Here is a 23,238-nt window from a genome sequence, read left to right on the forward strand (position 1 = left end):
AGCCATGTCCCAGGATAATTAGTTCTTACCAACAACCAGCTCTAGGGCCAATAAGATGGAGATGAGCAATGAGGCCACATGCCGCTAAAGCATATGCCTCCAACTTCACCTTTATTAATTAATTTAGCATGGGGAATTTATCATTACATATTAATATTTTATTGATAATATAGCTTTATTTAGCCTTAGTACGTGTGATGAAAAAAAGTATTACACAGTTTAATATTTTATTTTTCCATGTTGAAAATACAGGTAAATTTATTACCAAATAAAGATTTTCTGACACCAAAAGGTCTTTTATGATATCTGTAACTTGACTGCTCTTTGATGCTATAAATGGACACAGTCACCACAGGACAGCCCCAGGGCTTTGTCCTGGAGCAGAAATATTGGATGATCGTGTCACCATTCTCCCTATATTCCATCTGGCCAGTACGGTACTCTTTTCTTCCTTTCTGTAGCACACGTTCCATTGCTTTGGGCTGTTAAGCCCTAGTATTTGAACTTATCAACTTTTGCCAACTCCACTCACTGAAACTTCACTGTACCATCTCCGTAGGGCTCACTCACATGTAGTCAGTCTTGCTCCTGCTGATTTTCATCCCACTTATACAGTGCATACCTCCACCTCTCTAGTTCATTTTCAGTTTCTTCCCTGCCTTCACTAAATATCACAATGTCATCCACAAATATCATGGTCCACGGAGACTGCTGCCTGACCTCATCCGTCAGCCTGTACATCACTACTGAGAATGAGCGGACTGATCATCGGTGTAGTCTAACCTTGACCCTGACACTCTTTTTAACTCCTGCCATACTAGCAACATCATAAACTTTTTCGGACACATGGTGTGCTTCCTCTGATAGAGAAATTATATGTAGAAAGGGTACCAGGTATATCAGTTGACATCTCCAATAGCCCTGCTACCTGATGATGACAATTTATATGCAGTCAGCTATGGTGAAGAGGAAATTGCTTGTGACCAGGTATTTCACTGTGACAAGCATCCTAAGACTCAGAAGAATTCCACATCCTGTGGGAGAGACATATATGTACATAAAGTATTATTAAAAAAAATGCTGTCATGTTGAAATTAGGATGAAAATAAATAAATGTTGGGTGTGCAGAAAACAGTGACTGAGGGACAGAGTGATGAATGGAAGAACAAATTGTAATGCTAATGCAGCTATAGCATATGCCCCCAACTTTAATTTTTTTAAACTGAAAGATAGGAAGGGGGCTGAGTCGAACCTATCCTGCACAATCCTACATAACCTACCTGAAGATTTTGGCCTGACCTGAGTGGTATATTTCAGAGACTGCCTTCAATTTTTGGGGTAACCTATGATGCTTTATCGTATGGAAATAACTGTCGCACCAGAATACAATGACGAGAACAATGGAGCAAAATATTTACAGAATAACAACACAGCTATTTCAAGAAAATATAAAAAAATCTCCTTAACTGCCATTCCCATAAATTATTAAGAAATTAATATTGTAGTAAGTATTTTAAATAAGTGAGAAAAATCATCTTATTGCTGTGGAAACACTGTGAAGTAGCTGTCAGGGCAAATGACACTATCTTAGAGCTGCAGCTCAACATTAGGATAGTAACCTATCACTGCTAAGGATAATAATTAACCTATTGCTGCTAAAATAAAATATGGCGACTTAATAGATTGAGAATTATATATGATTCCACGGAACTGAGCAAACCTAATAATTAGTACCCTAATGCCGTCTGAATCTATCAGAGCTAAAATAGTTACCTTTCACTGTAAGACAGTAGCCTATCACTTCTTATCTAGTTATTCATAACACAAACAGTCGTACTGATTAGTACATAAAAATATATTCAAAATAAACTGGTGACTACCCGTGATGGGTGTAATTCCATAGTTTTTGTTTTTTCTTCCCCTCTGCCTGGGACCAACTACTTTGAATAGTTCCATTATACCTTGAATGTTTTTTGGGTGGCTGTCTTATATATTCTTAATATTTCATAATAGAATTCATGTTGATTGAGTGCCACCAAATCCACAGGTATGCAATAGTTTGTTAACCCTATCAGCACACTCGTATGAACCACGAAGACAACTACATACAACATTTTCAAAAAGAAATGTCAATAGATAAATAAAACACTAAATGTACTTACCGAAAATATCCATTGCTTTGGCTTAGACGACAGAATCTGTTGTGCTGGCGGTGTACGATACGCTGCCCAATAAAACGCTTGTACAACAAAAATAAAGGTGTTTTGAATAATTATTTGCCTTATATATGCTCTCTGCATGCTAGGTATGTTATATCATTGCAGATTTACTCATTTACTTTGAATGCATTGGTTACAAATCTCGTTTTCGTCACCTCAACCGCTCCCCAAAATCTCCTTACCAAAACGCCGATTTTTCGTTCGCGAGCGAGCGAAAAGCAGCGGCCAAGAGCGACTGTAAGACCCGATCGCGCGCGGAAGGCTTTCGTTCGCTGGCTAGCGAACGAAAACGGGTGACTGTAAGACCGGCCCATAAACAGCACAGATGTATTTAGTAATAGAATGACAATGAAGTCTTAGCCAGATGGTGGAAAATTCAGAAGAGTCAAGGTCGTGGGCACGAGAGCAGGTGATGTCGTTGAGTACGTAGGCGCAACATCTAGCTTTGGATTGAAATTTATGATCTTAATGCGCAGGGCACCTGTATAGATGCATAACACGCATATTTGTGTTGGCTGTTGGGGGAACGGGGGAGCCGAGTGTGCAGGGGAGGGAAGTGAATTAAGTGTAATTGTTAGTGTTGGTGTGTTGTGGTGACAAGTGAGTATGGATTTGTTTTCTGAATGAGTCTATTGTACCTCAGTCTAAAATTTGTTGAGGGAGGCTGTTCCAGTCACGTATGGTGCGTGGAGAGTATGAGTGCTTGTATGCGTCAGTGTTAGTGTGATATGGTTGGTATTTATGGATGTGTGTGTTACGAGTACGTTGACTGTTTGCCTTGTGTAGGTATGTTTGTGGGTCAATGTCAATGTGAGTGTTTGTGATCTTGTACATAAGTGTAAGTCTGTGTGCTTGTCTGCGTATGTGAAGAGGGTCCATGTTTATCTGTTGTTTGTATCCGTGTTGTGATTTCGAGTGTAATTGTTTGCAATGAACCTAGCCGCCTTGGTGTTGATTTGTTCTAACCTATCAATGTTTCTATGTGTGTGAGGATCCCACACCGTGGAGCAGTATTCCAGTGTTGGTCTCACAAGCGTGTCATAAGCTATGTGTTTAATGTCAGGTGTGCAGTTATGTAAATTCCTCCTCTGGGACCCCAGTGTTCTGGTGAATCTTAATAGTTTGCATTTGTCTGGTTGGAAGTGCATCTGCCAGGTGCGTTCCCACCACTCGAGGGCGTCCAAGTCGTTTTGTAGTAGTCTGCAGTCGTCAGTAGTCTTTACTGCTCTAAACAGTAAACTATCGTCGGCAAATAGTCTAGTGGAAGAGTTAGGCGTTGACAGTGGAAGATCGTTAATGTACAGGAGGAAAAGAAGGTTGGCCTAGAACGATGTCTTGTAGGACACCTGAAGAAAAAGGGACAGTGTCAGATGAAGATCCGTCAAGAAGAACACGTTGAGTCCTGTTAGTAAGAAATGCAGTGATCCAGTGAAGAATAGGTCCTGAAATACCGTAGTATTTCAATTTTAATGTCAGTCTTTTGTGCGGGACTTTGTCGAAGGCTTTGGCAAAATCTAAAACAATAGTGTCAACTTGTTTAATGTCACGTCGGTCAAGTAGCCTCGTAATGTCGTGATATGTAGTAATGAGTTGCGATTCACATGAGCATTTAGGTCGAAAGCCATGTTGTGAGTCAGTAAGGATGTTGTTTGTGTCAAGGTGATTCATTATGTGTTTGTATATTATGTGTTCGAAAATTTTACATAGAATCGATGTTAGTGAGATGGGGCGATAATTGGCTGGGTCAGTCTGATCACCTGTCTTGAATTAAGGATTAATGTTTGCCAAAAGCCAGTCAGAGGGCAATGAGGTGGATGATAGTGATTGGGTGAATATGGCCTGAAGGATGGGGGCAAGGATGGGGGTAAAGGTTTTAAGGATGAAGGTGAGAATGTTGTCGGGGCCAGTGGATTTATTTGTGTCAAGTCCTTCCAGTAATTTCTGTATTACGTTAGTTGTGATGTCAAGGGGGGCTATGGGGGGGAAGGGGCTGTGTGGCATGTTTGGTGTCAGGTTGTGTTCTTGTGTGTATATCGATTGGAACTGTGCGTTGAGTATTTGTGCTTTGTGTTGTGGGCTGGTTACTAATGTGTTAGTGTTGTCTTTAAGTGATGTAATCGTGTTAGTGTCGTGTTTGGGCGTCTTAAAGAATTTGAAAATGTTTCTTTTGTTATTTCTTACGTTGTCTGCGAGGTAAGTTGCTATGTGTTTGCGTTCCGCTACTTTTATGTTTTTGTAAAATGTCTTTTGGTGGTTTTTTGTAGGCGGTCCAATTATCTGTTGTGTTGTATGTCTGCGCGCGTCTGTAGAGTCTTTGTTTCTTGCGATGTTGTCTGCGTAGATCCCTGGAATACCAGGGAAGTGTGTACCTACTAGAAAGTGTTTTTTGTGGTATGTGTTTGTTCATTGAGGCGTGTATGGTGTGTTTCAGGTTGTTCCAGTTGGTGGAAGGTCTTATATGTGGGTCTGTCGCAAAAATGTCAGTGCTGAAGGGTGAAGGCAGTTAGGTCTTGTTTGATCATGTCAAAGTCAGCCCTTGAAAAAAGGAAAATCTGTCTGGGTCTCTGTTTATGTCTAATCGGTCGGAGGTCAGCTTCAACGATGAGTATGTCATGGTCACTAAGTCCTCGAACAACCAGACTGTTTGTTATGTTAAGAATGTTGTTGGTGAGAAAAAGGTCAAGTGTGTGTGCTGTGGTCAAAGGGCCACCGTGGCCAGCGGGGTGTGTTACAGTATGTGTTCGTGTTGGCTGGAGTACTGTTTGTGAGAGTGGAAATGTATTTATGATGTCAATGAATGTGTCGTGTAGTTGGCGTCTGTTTGTGTGGGGAATAATGGGGTTGGGGGCGTCAGCATCGGGAGGGTCAAATGAGGATATTGCAGTCCAGTCAATGTCGGGGAGGTTGAAATCACTCGTGATCCAGATGTGTTTGTCTGCCTGTATGCGTGAAAGAGAAATTTGAAGGTTGTGTAAATAGTCTGTATTAGTAGAAGGCGGTCTGTAAAAAGCAGCAATAAGAAGAGATTTACGTACAGTTGAAGGTTTGTAACTGGACCCAGGTGATTTCGCAGTCTGTGTCAAGGTCAGGCCTATTCTGAACACAAAGACCCGGCTTGGTGGCGATGATAACACCGCCACCTTTGCCGAGGTCTGTCGGGCGGTCCTTACGAAAAACGGTCATACTAAAGGGGGGAGGGAAAAGCTCACTACTGTCAGCGTCAGAAGTCCACCAAGTCTACAAGTTTGCGATAAATAGGTACAAACTTGGCGGAGGGACTGTTTTTTGGGCGCCATTAAAGGTAATGGCTAAAGAGTAGCTTAGCCGGATATTTTGTTTTTATTTATTAATGATCCACGAGACATCCTAGAGGTAAATCAAAGTATGTGCTTATCTTTGTATTCATTCATACACACACTGGTAATATTTCTGTGGAGTCTGATTCACTTATGAAAGTGATATTCTATTGTGATAAACAGTCACAAATTCGTGTCACTAGTAAAAATGAAACTAGTAATTTAAGTTTTGCCACCATGAAATATACACAAATAGATAAATATGAAAGCTCACGAAGTCACAATAAGTGACATCATCTGCTTTACGCAGTAAAAGTATGCTATATTAGGTATCTGACACCCGCAATATAGCAGGCTGCTGCTGCCTCGGCCACAGATTATTGCCAGATTGTCGTACTCAGCCGATTATATTTCCCGACTTCCAGCCCCAAAACTGTCTTTTGGGCTCCAAAAACGAAACTAATTAATAGTTATCGTTAAAAGAGTAAGATTCTGATGTTTCTTGGCAATAGTTAGGCGTCAAACACCGTTAAATACTATGCTCTGAGTACGACAATCTGGCAACGGTAGCTATACGTATTTTCATATTATTGTTCTGTTGTTTATTGAATGTTGTGTTAAAAAAAAGAATACTCATAATTATAGCTAGTTTTTGGTTATAAGGATTCTTTACGAAATACAAGTATAACATTACCTTCTTTAATTTAGGAAACGTCCTGAATCCTGGATCGGCTATGGTGTTGTCAGGTTCACCTATTGAAAACCGTCGACATCTCATCTGAAATGCCGGGCCGAAAGCCGGCGATAGAGAGAGCCAGAGCCCCCGCGCCCACGCAGCCTAGCGCGTTCCACAGAAGGGCCGGAGACACGCCGGTCCGAGCTCTTGGCACGAGTGGCGAGAGGGCTCGACCGCCACCATGAAATGCAAGCCGCAGCACATCGGGCTGTTGGCCCTACACCGCATGAGCGTGTCCCGCCTGCGACCGGCGCTGCGTGAACCCTGCGCTGCCCCGCCGCGCCGGCTTTAGAGCGGACGGAGGAAGGGGACCGGGAGCGAACGGAGAGCGCCACGCCGGGGCTTTGAGGGCCCAAACGAAGTGGGGGGAGAAGTACTAGTGTGGGGGGGACCAAGGATGAGGGACAGAGACATATAAAAGATAGCTCGCTAAGCATTTGTTTTTCCCACAATGCACCGCGCTCGTGACGTCACATGTAAACAGTGGCGAGATGCAGAGAAAACCTTGCTAAAAAAAACCTTGCTAACACTAACAGCGTTGTTACTTGGCAACCTTGCTAAACTCGGGATTCAGAAACGAGGCATAGCAACGTTGTTAATCCCTTGCTATGACGGGAAGGCAACCGATTGGCGGGGAGTCAACAACCAATCACCGTGAGTTTTACAGAGAGCTGCGCCAATCACAAGGCTGTCTCGTCCCAGCTGTATTTACATTGTCTCGCCCTCGGAGTTAGAAAACAAGGAAAGGGCATGACGTCACAGAAGGCCAAAAAGACTGCAGTCATGCCCTCTCCTTGTATTCTTCCTCCAATCTCCATGCTATCCCTGGGCTGTGGGAGATAACCCTGCCATGGCTACACCCTATTTATGTTACAAAAAATATATTATACTACTTGGTTGGGATAAATTGTTGTTCTTCCACACACATAAAATTGTAATTTTCGGTCTTTCAACAGTGTCTATTCTGGACGAAACTATTTTTTTCTGTTAGTTTCAGCTTGTTTTGAATTTGACCTCCCTGGGTGTTACGCTCTCCCTCCCAGCCCCCACATTGCCTCCCGAGGCGCCCTCAAAAAGCCCACAAAGTTTCAAAAATCGCTGTCAGTTGTAGCTGTGTGTGTGGAGGATGACATGAACCGCTTCTCCCCACCGTTGCCAGATTGTCGTACTCAGAGCCTCGCATTTACCGGTTTTTGAGCCATACCCATAACTATTGCCAAAAACGCACCAATAATTAACCATTTTAACGATAACTATATATGAAGGCAGTTATTGGGGTCGAGGAGGCAGTTTTGGGGTTGGAAATTGGCAATCATAGGAGGCTGAGTACGACAGTCTGGCAACGTTGGCCGCCGTCGCCTCCTCGATCCCTTCCGGAAGGCAAGAAATTAATTAATTAAACTGCCCCAACTCTTGTTATTTACTCGTGTTTGCGTATGACATACCAAAGTTTTATATAGATATGCTTTCTATACTATTGAGTTGTTGTTTTAAGTTTAAAAAAACGTGAAGGTATGAAACCTTGCTAGATTAACAACAGCACCGAGGCAGTTGCTATTCTAGCAACCTCGTGACGTCATCGTTTGGCTCTGCATGCCGAAAAGATTGTAATTGCGCATACCAACGTTGCTAATCGGTTAGCAAGGTTGCTAACAGCTCTCTGAATCTCGGCCCAGAGATGTCACTGGAGACCCACACGTGTGGCCGCGGCGCCACCGGATTGAAGTTACAGAGAACACCACACTTCATAATATGATGTGTAAATCCTTGAATAAAACCAAGATTCAAATGAAACTCTTGCTGGCGAGGGTCTCCAACGCGCGTCACCGCCGTGACGTAATAGAACACGTGATGTCATGGCTGAGTTGATGACGTTTCACTGAACTATCCTCAGTTGAACAATGGCAGTGGGCGGCAGAATACAGTGCTGTGGTGGTGACGCCGCAGTGCGCCCTGACGTCACGACCACCACTTTCTCACGTGCGCCACCCGCAAAATTCGGGTCATATCGCAAGTTCAGTTTTCAATAAAAATCAATTTTTGGGGTCCCTATCGCAAACTCGGTGAATCGCAAACTTAAAACTCGCAATCCTGGAGACAGTACTGTATATATTGACCATGGTCTTACTTTAAATGTAGAAGCATGTACAGGCTTCAGATATATGGAGCTGAAGCAGTGGAAAAGAAGTGGCAGTCTTTACTAGAGATTTACAATGAGGGAATAAGGCAACACATACCAAAAATGGGAAAGAGATCGGAAAAAAAATTCGGTTCTCTAGATGTGAAATAGTGAAGGCATATAATATAAAGAGATGTACCATGGAACAGATGGAGAAACAAGACAGAACCTGTTGGATGAAGTAAAAACAATCAAGAAATTAATACATTAGAATACAAAGAGAGGAACAGAGGAATTTAGGTAATTATCCTCTAAAAATTCAAGCATTCTATTGGACTCGCCTTCTGTACCCTAAAGTGATGTCCAATCAATACAAGGGATATTAAAGTCTTTAAACATCAGTGAGTTGCTGTACATTTCAATATCATCAAGTGATTGACCATGAGGCCTGTAGGTGACAGATATACTTATTTTTTACAGCATTTACTCGCACACACCAACATTCAACTTTATTGTCTCATGGTGTTTTATCAGGGTTTGCATATGGCTTATGACACAAAAGGTGACATCTCTACCTCTACGGTTGATGCAATCTTTGTTGAAGAGACTTTAGCCCTCTGTGTTATATTCCAAAAGTAAATCAATATATGAGGTGTCAATGAATGTTTCCATTATAGCAATTATGTTGAAATTTTCTGTAGAAACAAAACATCTCAATTTTCAGTCTAATTTCTTAGGCTATGAGCATTGAAACTTAGGACTTTAGAATTACCTTTACAATTAGTTATGGATGTGGCATACTTGAGGTTTTACAATTCAGCATATGACATCCATTTACAGGGAAGGGATAGAGAAAAAATCTAGAGCAGTCTTTTGAAAGAGAGTCATGCACTGCTTGGCTTAGGAGTCTTCCAAATCTAGCTGCTTTGACAGAGGACAGGTGCAGACTCTGAAGAACAAGGAAAGTCATTTGAGGCCTAAGCGAAGACCTTGACGAGAGCAGCTGTGATGTCATCAACTCCAGCTCCAGGTAACAGTGGTTGTGCCTTCGTTGAAGGACTTTTCCATAGAATTCAACCACCTGATGGTGAATCAAAGAGTCCCAAACTAAAAAGGAGGGAGGCGGTGGCCGAGTGGTCAGTGTGTGGGTGTGGTGAGTCAGAAGACCTAGTTTTGAGTCCCACTGCACATTGACAATTTCCAACCATCGCCGAGTGGCAAAATATTGCCCACATGCTGCCCAGATCTTCAATCAGTCCTAACTTCAGCGATTTCATTCAAGTGCGTTTTTGCTGCCTATGTGTAGAGCTCCCTTGTTTAGGGTATTGGGAAAGGAGCAATACGGCTACCCTCTGACTGGGAAGGTAGCCTACCCCATCCTCACCTTTACATGGTGCGCACCGTTAATATACCCTGCGGGGTAGAACCAACGGGGAGGGGGGCAGTGACCATCAGCTGGTTTGTTTTCAATCCTTTTAGCCTTGACAAGGAGCAAGTCTCCATAACACCACATTGGACTGGCCACCCATTGGTGGCCTCTAATACTTTTATCGAGTTTTTAGAGGCAGGAACGATGGCCAGAGGGCGGCAGAAGAGAAAGGAATGTACGAGACTGGTGTCTATTAATGTGAATGGTTTAGGTGGTGAGGAAAAGAGGAGAGTGATGATTGAAAATTTTGTAAATGGTAGAGTGGATGTGTTGGGAGTGAGTGAAACACATATTCGAGGAACTGGTGTGAGTGATGGTAGAGTGGGTATGTGGGAGGGTGTGCCTGGGGGGGTTGTATGGACGGGGATAGATGAGAAGTATAGAGGCAGGAGTAAAGATGGATGTGCTATTGTGATTTCTGAAAGAGTGTGGAATGGTGTGACTGATGATGGTTGGAAGGGATCAAGAATTGTGTGGGTGAAAGGAAAAGTAGGTTTAGTAAAGTATGCATGGGTGTGTATTTATGCACCAGTAAATGTGAAAAGTAAAAAAGGACTGAGAGAAAGGGAAGCTTTTTGGGAGGAAGTGAATGCATGTTTGAAGAGTTTTGAGAAAGAAAGGAAACTTATTATGATGGGAGATATGAATGCTAAAGTGGGTGATGAATGTGTGATGGATGTGGTGAGAAAATGGGGGATACCTGGGAAGAATGAAAATGGAGAGTGCCTGGTGGATGTCTGTGCTGAGAGGGGAATGTTCCTAGCGAACACCTTTCAGCACAAGAATATCCACTGATACACATGGAGGAGGTGAGAAGATTAAGAGCAAAAAGGATTGATTGATTATGTGGCAAGAGATGGAAGGCTTAGAAAAGAAATCTGTGATGCAAAGGTAGTAAGAGGAATGTTCGATGGATCTGACCATCTTGCAGTGCTGGCAAAGTTAAAGCTGAAAGAAAAGTGGGTGTTTGAAAAGAAAGGTGAAGTAAAAAAGGAAATACTGAAGATAGAAAAGTTACAGGAAAAAGAAATAAAAGATGAGTATAACTGTGAAATGGCAGAGGCCTTGAGTGAAAAATGGGAAAGTGTAAAAGATAATACAAATATCGAAAAAGTTTTTGGAACATTTAAAGAAATAATGGTAACTACAACAAAAAAAAGTGTTAGGGATGAAAGTGGTGAGGGATGGAAAAAGAAAAGGAAATTCATGGTGGACAGAAGAGATAAGGAGGATAGAAAAAGAGAAAAGGGAACTTTTTAAGAAAACTCAAGAAAGAAATGTGGCTGAACAAGTAAAAAGGGAAAGGAAAAAGAAATATACAGAATGCAAAATGAAATTAAAACAAGCAATAAAAGAAAGTAAGAAGAGAGTTGATGAAGACTTTGGAAAAAGACTAAGTGAAAAATATAAAGGGAACAGGAAATCATATTGGAAAGAAGTAAAAAATGAAAGAAATGCAAAAAATATCTCCTCAAGTAAAATAAATGAAGTTATGGATGAGAATGGAAAGATGTTGAAAGACGGGGAAGCTGTGAAGGAGAGATGGAGAGATTATTTCAAAAACTTAATGAATTTTGAGGATGGACGTCCAGCAGCTGTAACAGCAGCAGTTTTGAGTGGAGGTAGAGGAGAGTATATAAAGAAAGAAGTATAACATATGAAGAAGTAAATCAGGCAATAAAAAGATTAAAAAATGGAAAGGCAGCAGGAATTGATGGAATCACAGCAGAAATGTTGAAGTGTGGAGGAGATGAAGTCGTGAAATGGATGGTCAAGATATATGAAGTAGCATGGGAGGGGGGGGCAGCAGACTGGACGAAAGCCATCATTGTCCCAATTTACAAGGGGAAGGGCAGGAGAGGGGAATGTGGGAGCTGTAGAAGTATAAGTCTCCTGAGTATACCTGGAAAGGTATATGGAAGTCATAATAAAGAAAATCAGTGAAGAACAAGGAGGCTTCAGGAAGGGAAGGGGATGTGTGGATCAGATATTTGCCTTCAGGATGGTAGTAGAAAAAATAATAGCAAAAGGAAAGAAACTATACGCTGCCTTCATGGATTTGGAAAAAGCTTATGACAGCGTCTACTGGATTGCATTATGGGATGTTTTAAAGATTTATGGTGTGGGAGGAGAACTGCTTAGTGCAATAAAGTCTTCCTATGAGGATGCATCTGCATGTGTCAAAATTACTGGAGAAACAAGTGAACATTTTGAGATAAAAGTGGGCTTAAGACAAGGGTGCGTCATGTCACCATGGTTATTCAATATTTATATGGATGGTGTCATTAAAGAAATGAAGGGCAAAGTTGGAGTAAGACTGATCGATGAGGGAAGGAAGTAGGTACTGAATTCGATACTGTTTGCTGATGACATGGTGCTCATTGCAGAAAATGGAAGTGACCTACAAAATTTGGTCAGTTTTTTTTTTTCTACGTTGCCTATTGCGCCGGTAGGCATCTTCCCGGTGGGGCCTGATGGTCGGCCCAAGGCTTCTTCCAGGTGGGGCCTGATGGTTGGCCCAAGGCTTCTTCCAGGTGGGGCCTGATGGTCGGCCCAGCCCGTTCTGGCGCAGGCGAGTGTTTATAGTGGCGCCATCTTGCATTGGCTCGTGCTGCCCCCCGGAACTCGTTCTTGATTCGCTTGGACGGCTTCCTCTAGAGTCCGGGTTGATGGGTGGTCTTCAGGACAGCATGTGGGTAGTTTTAAGCCACTCGGCGGTGACTGAAAAATCTGAGTGGTAGCGTGAGGATTCGAACCCGCGTCGTCCATCACGCGGCGAATGTGGGTCCAGTACGCTATCACTTCGGCCACCGCCTACCCATAAGTGTTTTTGATAGTGTCTGTAATAGGAGAAAGCTGAAAGTAAATGTCAATAAAAGTAAAGTGATGGTTTGTGAGCAAAGTAGAAGTGAGGTTGTAGATTTTGTGTGCCCATATAGAGAGGGAATTGAATGTGAAAAAGAATGCAAAATAATTTTGAATGGTGAAGAAATGGAGGAGGTCAATGGGTTTAAGTACCTTGGATCAGTTATGTGTAAGTATGGTGGAGGGAATGCTAGAGGACGACCTCCAGTGAAATGGAGGGATAGGGTGCAAGACTACATTAGGGAGAGGGGGGAAAGATCTTTGAGAAACTTTGAGCAGGCAAGGAGGGAGTGTCTGGATAGGGAAAGTTGGAAGCTCTTCTGCAGTGGCCATCCCCAGGTGGGAGCTCCTAGGAGCAGGCGTCGATGAAATGATGATGATGATGGAGCACGAGGGGGCAGCTTGGGCCAAGCTATAGTCCTACATCCCTGCAGACACCTTAAATAAAATTTGCCTGTGCCACTAAGGAGCAGGAATTGCTCAGGAGCCCTCAAGACAGCCCATTGTTGCTATAAGCGGCACCTTGAAAAAAAGAAACCTTTGCTGCTCCTCGTTTTCCAATATAGCTGACCTGTTGAAGCAATGAGTCTGGTAAATGGTACAGAGGGCGGGTCTCACTCCTCCCTTCACTGAGGTGAAGCCCGAACTACCAGGAGAACCTCTGCCACAAGTCTGTGACAATGCACCTTCAGTTGTTGGCAGAGTCTGGAGTGCGGGGGAGGGGGATGAAGGTATAGTGGTAGTGGAAGACACGCCAGTGTTTGCCAGGATAAATCTATGTAAAATTTCAACAGTACAAGTTAATTCAGTCATCTCATGACCTGCTGCCAGCCTCAAGTCTTGCTCCTGGAGTTTCCATGTGTTGTTTCAGTAAGCACGTCCTGCAGATGGAAGAATGATGTGTAAAAAAATGGAAGGAAATATTAATGGAGCATGATGAACACTTCTTCAAAGGCAATGTTATTGTATCTAGGAAAAAACAAAGAAGGATATAAGAGATCAGGGCCGGTATTAATAAAGGGCCCTAGGAGTCCTTTTAGAATGGATGCTAGAAGCTGTTTTCCTTCTAGCATTAGGTTTTACTACAAGGAGCTGGTTTCTCTTCTCACGTAAAAGGATGAGTGGCATTACTATTATTACTTTTGCCACGTCTTGGCTTTGGTCTTGGTCCTGGTTCGGGGCCAACTACAGCCTTTGTAACGGCTTACTCCTACAGGGCCAACACCCTGAAAATCCAAAAGCTTGGTTGTTCATGGTTACAGACTCTTTACGAAGCCTATACGACAAATATTTAAGGTTTTATGGCATTAATAAACTTATTTACAAGCATATTAGTGTGACTGTTTAGGATGATATGTATTGGATCCTTGCTTGTCGACAAGTTACCGACATCAACAAGCCCAGCTTTGCGGCACGGAAAGCCCCAACACAGCCTTCCAAGCCCTCAAATGCACACAAACCTTCCTGCAGAAGTCGGGGCAACTCGACAGGATCTAACTCCCACTCTGGTGACAGAATGGCAAACAAAAACAACACCTGATACCAACTACCACTGACGGGGCTCTAGAGGCTGTGGCCCCACAGTCTAACTAGCCCCATAAAACACCCAATAAGAAGAAGAATGTCCCCAGCCCCTGTCAGCCCCTGTCTCCCTGCCACGCCAGCTGCCTTCACGAGGAAGCCGCATTGTGGCAACGAGGAGGTAATGGTGTTGGCCACCTAGGTGGAACACAGAAGCCCAGCATCATCTTTGCGACTATGAAAGCCGCTCGGTTGATTTACTTTATGCTCTCTTCCCTCGTTTCCTACTCGACCAACTGGTTCTGTTGTCATGTGGCTTCTGCTAACTCTCAAGACTTTCGGAAACCCATGGAAAAGAATGTAGAAAGCAAAACAAGTGTGAATATAACAATAAGATGTGGTAACGAGAAATGAAAAGTTGCTTGAAGTATTATTTTTTCCAATGGGTGTCATTATTAACTCTTTCATTGCTAATCGCTCACAACGAGACTATCCCCCCAGGCACGCTCGGGCAGCCCAGCAGGGGGGGAGGGGGAGCTCTTTTAACCACTGATCTCAGAAACTATTCATCACAGCTACAAATCAAAAACACCATTGGAAAGAGGAGGCCAAGACCTATAAGATTCAGTTATGTAAGCCTCTCCTGTGAACTTACAGGCACGTTCAGGGGGTGTTGCCTGTGAGTGCAACTGGCACTCACAGTGAGCTTTTAGCACCACCAGCAAGTGATGGTAGTGCTCGCTATTTTAACCTCTGTATCTCAAAAACTATTTATCACAGCTAAAAAACAAAAACACCATTGGAAAGAGGAGGCCAAGCAAGATCTATAAGATTCAGTTTTGTAAGCCTCTCCTGCGAACATACAGGCACGTTCAGGGGGTACTGCCTGTGAAGACGTACATTTATGCATGCGCGACAGTCAGCCATATTGAGGCAACTACTGATTAGATCTCTTGGTGGGGTGCTGGCAGGGTAGTATTGGCAACTGCAAAATTTACAACTATTTGGTCAAAGAATCAGTCAGGTGATAGGTAAAGCTATGCAAAAATGCCGCTATATTGATCAACAACATCCACCAGTTACTCGTTCGTAGATTTTCCATGCTAGGCTGATATGATTTTCCACCAAATTTAGCGGAAAACCCACTGGATGGGCAATGCTGTGGGGTGAGAAATAGTGTTGGAACACTCATACGCAGGAAATTTGAGTGCGACTGGAGCTCGCAGCGAGCATTTAGCAGGACCGGCAAGTTACGCTAGTGCTTGCTGCGAGCGTTTAGCAATGAAAGGGTTAATAAAGCTTACCGCGGTGTTAACTTGTTAGCAAACTGAGACTTCTCTCTACTACTTACCTATGAGTTAATAGGGTAACCTTTATGCTGTGGTGGGAACTAGACTTCCTCTACTTCACAGTGCTGGTGCAAAAGTTGTATTATAACTATTATAGTTGTATTATAGTCTGGCAGTTCATAAGCTGCATCAGCATGTGATGGATAGACTTTAGTAAACATAGACTTCCTTTCCTGTGAGAAGAGCAAAAATATAGTCCATTCTGTGATGCAACTATAGTTTGTATACTTGACTGACAGGTGCAGATCTTTTACATGTATAAATTGGCCTGTGGCAAAACAAGAAAACTACCTAACTATTCTACTTGGCTTTTGACAGATGGAAGTTGTAGTGCTGGTATTAGTAAAACTGTTTTGTTTCCTGTGATTGAAATATGATGAAAGACAATGGAATGGAATAAACAAACAATGGAAGATTATATAACTGATTGTGATCAGAAAAAAATGGATGTTTTAATGGGTGCAACTATTTATTTTGGTGAATACTAAATTAAATTGCAAAGAACTTTATTATTGACCCTAAAATATTTGCCTAACAATTTCTACTCAGTGATGGTACAAACTGATGAATAACTTATCAAAAGATATCAGAAGAAATGACAAACACCACAGTAAATCATTTAATAGTATATTGATATCCTTTTTTCCCCCAGGGAGTAAACATAGTGACTATCAATTAAATACTTATTAACCTTTAAACCGCGGGCTTGTTTTGCCGTGCCTGTCCTCCCACACGGGCATATTTAGGCAAAAACAAACCTCACTTCAACCTTTCATACCTTCACTTCTACTTACCTCACGTGACTGCATGAAGTACTGTCATTGTAAAGTACATACCCTTAACCCTTTCATTGCTAAACCCTCGCAGCGAGCGTTAGGCGTATTTGCTGGTGGTGCTAAACGCTCACTGCGAGCTCCACCCGCACTCAAATCTCCCACGTATGAGTGTTCCAACACTAATTCTCACAACACAGGATTGCCAATTGAGTGGGTTCTTCACTAAATTTGGTGGAAAATCATATCAGCCCTGTGCGGCAAATCTACGGACGAGTAACTGGTGGATGTTCTTGCCCAATATAGTGGCATTTTTGCATAGCTTCACCTATCACCTGACTGATTCTTTGACCAAATAGTTGTAAATATTGCAGTTGGCAATGCTCCCTTGCCAGAATCTGAAGGAAAGATGTCCACAGTTCCCTCGATATGGCTGATCCTCCTACATGCACCGACGTAAGTGTTACATTCAACACTCCCTGAACATGCATTTACTTTCGCAAGAGAGGCATACATATCCGACTCTTATAGATCTGGACCTCCTCTTTCCAATGGTGTTTTTGGTTTTTAGCTGTGATGAATAGTGTTTGAGATACAGAGGTTAAAATAGACCCCCCATTGGGTTCCCCGACTGCGCCTGAGGGGATAGTCGGGTCCGCACTGCGCGCAAGGAAAGGGTTAACTGTCCTTTGACGCTAATTTGAAGACTATATAACCATTGCTAGAGCGAGTACGGAATATTGAAGTAGGATCACTGAAAACACATTATTATAGACAGTTTACCACCCCTAGTGGACTTCCCTACTATGATTTAGTAATAAAAAACATAACTTATATACAGTTTATGTGAAATGCACCCCTAAAAAAATAACTTCCAGGCCTTCCTGATGCCCTTGATGGGTGTAGAGGTCAAAGGGCCCCCATCTTAGGATGAAATTCACTGGAAGGTGAGAATAGGTGGGATGTCTAGCGGACATCTTCTCAGAGATAACACAAGGCATACACTGACCAATAATTAGTCAAGGGAGCATGGCTGGGTATTGTTTGAAAGAAAACAACATGCTTACCCTACTTCACCACAAACAAATTAAATTTGACGGCGCGCTAAGTCAAAAGATGCCTTGTTGACTATTGTCCACACCTGCGGGTTGAGCCCAGGCACCAGCTGTCAACTATTGCTGACACCCGTGCTTTAAGGGCTAACTGACCAACCTAATGTAACCTATCTATGATATTAATTAACCTGTAAATACATTTGTAACCTAGCCCCATTAAATTAGTAACAAATTCACTTTAGCCCCACAAAATTTGTCAGTTTGGCTCGCTTTATCTCAGCCAATCTAGAGTAACTGAGTAATAATCCTGGCACCTGCTTACTCCCCTGCTTGACGTTGAGCAGATGTTCTCATCTTGTCTGTTGGAGGAATCCGTGCTGTCCTTCTCCCCCATGGCAGGGTAACTGGGTGGATATTGGTTAGCGGCTTCCTTCACGAAGCTGTGCAGGACGTGCTCCTGTCTCTCTCTCTCTCCTTCACCTCCTTGTATTTGACAGGGAATGCTGGAGGCACAGCACTGTGGACTCTCCCACCTCCATAACCTGCATCTGCATCATCACCACCAACACCATCATCAACATCATGTTGATCCTATGTTCATCCTATGTTGATCCTTTAGGAAAATCAGTAATCAAAATTAATTATTGATGTTATACTTAGATGCTTAAGAAGTGTTGAATGTTAACAAAGTACCCTCAAGGCCTCAACTATAGCACAAGAACAAAAAGTAATTCAGCAAAGGTCATTTTAATTTCTTAGAGTTCAGAAGCAATTTTGCAGCATACGCTATAGCTGCGTGTGGCCTCGGATTTAAGAGATTGAGATGAATTTTTTTTTTTTTTTTTACAGCAAAGGAGACAGCTCAAGGGCACAAAAAAGTAAACATTAATAAAAAAAAAGCCCGCTACTCGCTGCTCCTAAAAAGAATCCAAAGAGGTGGCCGAAAGATAGGTCAGTTTCGGGAGGAGAGGTGTCCTGATACCCTCCTCTTGAAAGAGTTCAAGTCGTAGGCAGGAGGAAATACAGATGAAGGAAGATTGTTCCAGAGTTTACCAGCGTGAGGGATGAAAGAGTGAAGATGCTGGTTAACTCTTGCATAAGGGGTTTGGACAGTATAGGGATGAGCATGAGTAGAAAGTCAAGTGCAGCGGGGCCGCGGGAGAGGGGGAGGCATGCAGTTAGCAAGTTCAGAAGAGCAGTCAGCGTGGAAATATCGATAGAAGATAGAAAGAGAGGCAACATTGCGGCGGAATTTAAGAGGTAGAAGACTATCAGTATGAGGAGGAGAGCTGATGAGACGAAGAGCCTTTGCCTCCACTCTGTCCAGAAGAGCTGTGTGAGTGGATGCATACTCCATACGAGGGCGGACAAGGCCCCTGTATATGGACAGCAACTGTGCAGGGGAGAAGAACTGGCGGAGACGGTACAGAACGCCCAGCCTCGAGGAAGCTGATTTAGTAAGAGATGAGATATGAAGTTTCCAGTTGAGATTTTGATTTAAGGATAGACCGAGGATGTTTAGTGTTGAGGAAGGTGATAGCTGGGTGTTGTCAAAGAATAGGGGATAGTTGTTTGGAAGATTGTGTCGAGTGGATAGGTGGAGAAACTGTGTTTTTGAGGCGTTGAAGGACACCAGGTTCTTCTTGCCCCAATCGGAAATAATAGTAAGGTCTGAGGCTAAGCGTTCTGCAGCCTCCAGCCTTGAGTCGTTAAGTTCCTGAAGGGTGGGTCTTCTATTAAAAGAAGTTGAATAATGCAGAGTGGAATCATCGGCGTAGGAATGGATAGGACAGTTCGTTTTGGAAAGAAGATCATCAATGAACAACAGAAAAAGAGTGGGAGATAGGACAGAACCCTGTGGGACACCACTGTTAATAGATTTAGGGGAAGAACAGTGACCGTCTACCACAACAGAAATAGAACGGTCAGAAAGGAAACTGGAGATAAAGGTACAGAGAGAAGGATAGAAACCGTAGGAGGGTAGTTTAGAAAGCAAAGATTTGTGCCAGACCCTATCAAAAGCTTTTGATATGTCCAGCATAATAGCAAAAGTTTCTACTAAACTGCTAAGATAGGATGAACAAGAGTAAGTTAAGAAGGCTAGGAGATCAGCAGGAGAACGGCCCTTGCGGAACCCATACTGGCGATCAGATAGAAGGTCAGAAGTGGAAAGGTGCTTTTGAATCTTCGGGTTAAGGATTGATTCAAAAGCTTTAGATAGACAAGAAAGTAAAGCAATAGGACGGTAGTTTGAGGGATTGAGCGGTCACCTTCTTAGGTACAGGCTGTATGAAGGCATACTTCCAGCAAGAAGGAAAGGTAGATGTTGACAGGCAGAGGCGAAAGAGTTTGACCAGGCAGGGTGACAGCACGGAGGCACAGTTTTTAAGGACAATAGGAGGCACTCCATCAAGTCCATAAGCCTTCTGAGGATTGAGGCCAGAGAGGGCATAGAAAACATCATTTTGAAGAATCTTTATAACAGGCATAAAGGAGTCAGAGGGGGGATGAGTAGGAGGAATATGCCCAGAATCGTCCAGAGTGGAGTTTTTAGAAAAAGTTTGAGAGAAGAGTTCAGCCTTAGAGATAGATGAGACGGCAGTGTTGCCGTCAGGACTGAGGAGTGGAGGGAAAGATGAAGAAGTGAAGTTGGAGGAGATGTTTTTGGCTAGATGCCAGAAGTCACGGGAAGTTAGAGAAAGCAAGGTTTTGACATTTTCTATTAATATATAAACAAAAACACACAAGTACCTACTTTAAACTAAAGCAGTGTCTAGTGTTATGTATTATTTTATTCTCTAAATATTAGAATAGCCATGAAATGTGTGTGGGAATTCAAGCAGCCGCAGGCGGCTGACTAGCTCGCAACGTCCAGTGGCAGCCAAAACCTGTGGTTCACCACAGCTAAAATCCAATAGGGGGCTTCATTCCCCCCAACCCTTCTTAGGGTAACTGAAAGACAGGTCAATACACATTAACCTCCTCATGGAGGGGCTTCACCCCCCTTGACCTCCCTGTGTCTCCACATTTCATCGGAATGAGTTACACCGCTGCCCTCGGCTGTGAGGGTTCCCACACAATCACATGGCTATTTTCACACTTGAAGGTTAATAAGACATATATGACAACAGAGAGCTGTTGTTTAAGTAGGTGACAAGAAATGAACAGGTGGACAATTTTTTCAGCATTACTCATAAACATTTGATATACTTCTTATAGTCTGGATATAATACAAACGCCAGCTTGGCGGTCCCAGGCAATTGTAAAATTAGGTTAAGCCACAAGATTTGTGGGGTGAGTGGCTACTAAGATGCTATTATTTAAATAAACTGAGCAGTCCTTTACTGAGTCATTGATTATGAATTTAAATTTATTGCATAGCACAGTGTGCTGCCTACTTATCTCTGGACAACAACAGTAAATATATGGAATTCCAAGAAGTCTGAAAGGAATAGGCAGCAGCAGGTTAGTTTCCTAATTCAAGTTATGCTGTGGTTACTAATTTAACCGTGATAGGTTACCATCCTTGACCTTAGGTGGGTTAAATTAGGTCAGTGGTGTAGGCGACCTTCACTCACTCCGTAAATGCAGTCTTTACTTTTCCCTGACAACTGAAGTTGGAGGAGCTGAGGGCGAGGTGCCTCTAAACCATTTTTTAACCTACACTAACACGTATTTATATTATGTACTGTACGTACCTGTTGATGTGTCTGGGCCGGGCTGTGTAGCTGTGCGCCTCCCCCGGGCCCCTGGGGCCATATTCAGAAAACACTTACAACGTTGTAAGGCCGAGGTACAACCTCCGACCCTTACACCTGAATTCAGGAAGCATCTGGGAGGTTGTAAAGGACCCAAGGGCCCCTGCCCCTTGGGCCTGCCTCTCCGACAACGACGCCCGCGGCCCCTTCACCACTTATCTCTCTTCTATTGCGGCGTTAATGTCTCGTGTAACCCTTTTCACCGGCTCGGAGTCAGTAATTTTATTGGCACAACACATCTGACACGATAATTTGTGCGCGGGGGCCGTCACTCAGCTGCAATTATCGTTATTATATTGAATGAGACATTCGAAAATTTAGCTTTTACGACATTAAAAGTCCTCCACGAGGATTTTTACATTTTCGGCGAGTGCTAGCAGTAAAGTCGCGATTCCTAGCAGCAAACTCGCGACTTCTAGAACCTAGCAGCAAAGTTAGGAGGAAACTCACTTTGAGAGTTGAATTTCACTCCTAGGACCCTTTAATAATGCCGCCCCAGTTCTAAGGGTGGGGCCAGGGGATGAGGGAAGAGAGATGAGTTTTTCTAGCAGGCAAGTGTGAAATGCCGAGATTTTTCTCTTTTCTACTACTCCCAGTCCCACATGTTCTCTGCGTGTATCGAAACACACGAGAAATTAATCAAGACAAGGAGAGGGTTTTGCCGGCTGCCCAGGATTGAACCTGCGACCAGCGTGATGGGAGAGCCACTACTTTACCAGTCGGCCAAAGAGGTACCCCGCTCGTCCATCAGGCCTAGTTGCCGCACTACAAGTGTACTGAGGCAGGCCCATTGGTAGGGTGAGGCAAGCAGGGACTTTGAGGTGAGGTACGGATGCCCGGGACACTCGGCTGTTTCTATGGCAACAAAGTAAACTGAGAGAGGAAAAGTGAGGTGGACAGGGCAGGCGGAGCTCCCCAGTGCATTCCACCGGGTGTTGATGATGAATTTTAACACTGATGTTGTGTGTATGTGTATTTGTTTACAGAGGACTACATCAAAGAGGTAAATACAAGAGCAGAAGTAGTAAAATTAAAGCAAAATTAAGGCAGCACAAACCACTCAGGGTCATATATCACAGCACACTGACATAGCACAGCACACAGCAGGCAAGTAACAATTTGCAACAGCTGACATGTTCGGAATACGCACTGGACAGAGTATATTAATCCAAGTGGAGTGTAGTAAGAGGTGAGTTTGCTGGACACAGCAGGAACCGAGAAGATGTGACCTCATGTCATGGAAGTTTGTGGGGGGGGGGGGAGAGAGAGAGAGAGAGAGAGAGAGAGAGAGAGAGAGAGAGAGAGAGAGAGAGAGAGAGAGAGAGAGAGAGATTGATTCTCATAGAACAACATTGGCGAAAAATGAATTTGGTGATCTGAATTTTTTGTTTATACAAGTTTATTGCAAATAGTTTTCATTTGCTGTCTTACTGATCATAAATGACTTAAATTTCTATACACACATAAAGCCTTTGAACATAATTGGTTTCTCATGGAGGGGAAAGAGTTTCTCAGGAAAAGACATACTGAGGAGGAGCCTTTGGTCATAGTGTTTGTTGTGCAAGGAAGACATCTCAGTTGTCCTGAGCTGAATAATTTTTAAATTAGCAATGTCCTTTGTATGACAGGGAAAATAGAGATGTATCATGCACTCCAAGTGAAGGTTGAGTAAACTACTGTGTGGTATTAGTATAACATGTTATTGTTTTATTGAGAAGTTCCAGTTAATGAAGCCCAGTATGCTATTCATTCAAAAATTTCTATTTCCACTCATAGTTTCACATTAGTAGTGTTGCTGTTGTACATTACACCTTCATTTAATTACCCAAACGTGCTCCATGAACACTCAGGCAAGGGTGTCCACTTCCTCAATGTGATGAGAATGGATGTTGTCATGATCTTGAAAATGGACGGTGCCACGGACCTTGCCACCACGCAGCACCACCGAACCCACAGAGTCGTCGGGCCACATGAGTGAGTACGGCAGCTTGTCGACAGGAACCACTGAGGCCTCATCTCTGCCAAGTGGGATAGTGTACTTCAATATCATTATTACCAATAGTATTAATATTATTTCAAATATCATTATTACAGTCAGCCCCTGATTTACATCATTTA

The 23,238-nt window shown here is 43.1% G+C and overlaps 1 long non-coding RNA gene across 1 annotated transcript; it reads right to left on the minus strand.

Moving 5' to 3' along the window:
• Positions 1 to 214: 214 nt before the first annotated feature.
• Positions 215 to 2,531, minus strand: LOC126992143 (uncharacterized). The gene is made up of 2 exons (XR_007746245.1): positions 2,163 to 2,531; positions 215 to 1,034 (listed from the first exon to the last, which is right to left on the minus strand). It is a non-coding gene; the product is annotated as an uncharacterized LOC126992143 (long non-coding RNA).
• Positions 2,532 to 23,238: the final 20,707 nt, after the last annotated feature.

Source organism: Eriocheir sinensis, unplaced genomic scaffold, assembly GCF_024679095.1.
Source record: "Eriocheir sinensis breed Jianghai 21 unplaced genomic scaffold, ASM2467909v1 Scaffold408, whole genome shotgun sequence".
Lineage (NCBI taxonomy): Eukaryota > Metazoa > Arthropoda > Malacostraca > Decapoda > Varunidae > Eriocheir > Eriocheir sinensis.